The sequence below is a fragment of the Melitaea cinxia genome, chromosome 17 (assembly GCF_905220565.1).
Source record: "Melitaea cinxia chromosome 17, ilMelCinx1.1, whole genome shotgun sequence".
Taxonomy (NCBI): Eukaryota; Metazoa; Arthropoda; class Insecta; order Lepidoptera; family Nymphalidae; genus Melitaea; species Melitaea cinxia.
The window spans coordinates 10,026,823-10,029,996 of NC_059410.1; positions in this window are offsets into that span (position 1 = coordinate 10,026,823).

Consider the following 3,174-nt stretch of genomic DNA (forward strand, 5'->3'; position numbering starts at 1 on the left):
TGAGTATTACGAAACATGTCTATTGGAAAGTTATAAAACGTCAAACATGAGTTCTGAACAATTTATTCGGTATCCCTTGACGGTTTGATCTTTTAGTCGATACTATTTAATATCGAAATAATTTTACATTATTAGTATTCGCATTGTATTAACTATTAAGATGAACTATTTGATCTAAAATACGATACTTAAGTATGCTATATTGGGAGGAATTTTAACTGTACATCTGTTACAGATTAAAATTTAAACATTGGTTATTAGTAAAGAAAATTCAAATGGCAAAATGTTGCCCTTTCGCTTTGTTTAGCTCAAAATCGTCGTAAAAGCAATCAGAGCAGCAACAATGGGGACGATACAGATTCCCGATTATTATTCCTCTCCCACAAGAAAGGCTACTTTAACCAAAACACCGATTTCAATAACAGGCGAGTTCATTGAACAGACCTAATAACATTTTTATTGAACGATACGAATTTTCGAAACGAGGTTCACTGGTATTTCGTTATAAAACTGATCCGTAAGTAATATTTACGTTGTCTGGTTTTCTATTGCCCGTTTATATATTTACTTATTTGGTATAAATATGGACAACCCAATGCTTCTTATGTGTGAAACTGAGATTTCGTTTATTGTTTTTACGGCGAGGCCTTACATTCCTTTATTATATTTTAAAACATAATAAAATTAAGTAATAAGAGCACAACATGAAGAAATTTTTCTTTTAATTGAAAATGAAATGAAATATGTAATTCAACCTACTTAAAAATATTACATCTTTTTTTATTGTGTTAAAAATATACATTTAAACTGTCCGAAAATGGAATTGTGTAACATTTTAGTAACTTGGTTCTAAACTCCAAACATAGTAAATGAAAATTACCTTATACATCGTATGTAATGAGATTTCAAATATTGAAACAACACATCATCATCATCATTATAGCCTATTGCAGTCCACTGCTGGACATAGGCCTCCAAAAGTTCGCACCAAAAATTGCGCGAACTCATGTGTGTTGCCCATAGTCGCTGGGCAGGCGTGTTGGTGACTACAGGGCTGGCTTTGTCGCAACTAAGACACATTGAAACAACACAGAATCAAATTAATCCCTTCTACCACCTGAGCTATAATATTAGTTATTAGTGTCTTATACTTTAGGAGTAAATTATATTTAATATCACTTGTAGTACACACCATCGTTCAGAAACAATTGAAATTTTCAGTGAAGTACAAAAGTAAGAACTTCGTTAATTTATTGTTTTCGTACAATAATAATCGTATACATTAAATTGGTTGTGATTTAGTTCCAAATGAGATAGCTTCACTGAATCAAATCTCATATTGTGATCGCCTCGTTCAAGTGACTCGGAAATTGCGATTATTGAGTTCTGAGAATGAATGAAACAAACCAAACAATGATATATTTGCTATCCATATGAATCTTGATTTATTTCGTATAATATAAAGTTGCTAGATTACCCGTGCCGTCTCACCTGCATTTATAATTACTTCTATATAGCTGAGGAGAAAATAGCTTTTTTTATTAATAGCGAACTAATCTTCGCAAAAAGGAATTCAGCCTTTATTTTACTACTAAACTGTAACTTTTCTATACCTTTTATATTTACATCCACTAATTTCCTTTCTTTTTAACCATTGTTGTTATTGTTGATTTTTTGTATTGTGTAAATAAAATATTTCTCTCTTATCTATAAAATAAAATAAAAGCAAATTTTTTGTAGGAATATTTAACATTTTAAAGTGGACTTGGGATATTAAAAATGCCTTAAAAATATAAATTTTTCGCAACTGAAAATTCCCGTAATTTTCCTTCTTTATTTACTTAAAATACCATCGCTTCGAAGACGATACGAATTTTCAATGAATATTTAATTTTCTAATATAATTAAAACACACAAGTATAATTACTGCTTTGAGCTGTTTTCGAATTAGCGAGTTAAATAATTGAGTAATTGCCAAAAACTACATAGATACCATCTTATCGAGAACCATCCTCAAAGTCGTGATTCGGCGTTCAAAAACATCTTAAAAAGTTTTAATCACGCCGTTCGCAAACAACTCATTAAGCATTTAAGGTTTAATTCTGTCTACAAAGTGTTAACCGTAAAACGCTCTCTAAAAACGGTATATAAACTTTTATTCGTCAGATTAGAGAAAACGCTGTACTATCGAGTAGTAAAGTCGAGATAAACAGGGTAAGTAACGTATAGACAGCTTGTAAACTATTTTTCATGTCAGCGAAAGTGCGCGTATACTTACGAAGTTTATGGTGCGTCCCCCATTCAACTATAAAACAGTTTTTGTACTATAAAACAGCTGAGTTCAGGTGATAAAGCCCGTCTCGCGGTTTGTAAATTCCCAGTGCATTTCAACGACTACTCTTTTGAATTATTTCACGGCTTTTAAACTCGCACAGCAAGTACAGATTGCTGTTTCTATTTTACGACTTGTACTCAGTTTATTCGCTTCGTAATAGCGTCTAGAAGTGTTTTCAACTTCTCGATCTAAGTTATCTGACCGGCTATTTCATTAGATCATTTGATGAGATTTATTGTTTTAGGTTGATTCTTAATGCTGGCTATCACTAGCTGTGATTGTGCTTCACTGTAGTGGTAGTTTGTTTATGAGATACTGTAATAAATCTATCAACAAAATTGAATCGCTGGAATGTTTGTATCTACGCGCATTATTTTCGAACGACTTTTTTAGGGTTCCGTGCCTCAAAAGGAAAAACAAAACCCTTATAGGATCACTTTGTTGTCCGTCTGTATGTCAATGCTAAAACTTATATCGAATACTCAGATCTACTGTCTCTTGGAGCTGTGAAAAAAAACAAACTTCTAAGCCAACGCAATCAAAAGACACAGCCGTTTATGCTGCAAATTTTTCACACTCGCAAGGGAATCAAAACCTATAGGGTACTTCCCGTTAACTCAGAATCTTGAAATTTGGTACGAAGCGACGTCTTATAGCACAAGCAGGACAAAGTTTGTGCGAATCAAAATTTAAAAAATATCAATATATTCACAAACATAAATTTGTCTCCCCACAAAGCTCGCCAGGTGACCTAGTATTCAAATGAAATTGATTACATCATACTAATGATATACTAAATAGTTCGCGTCACGTGTCTCTTTTGGTATACACATTCCTTT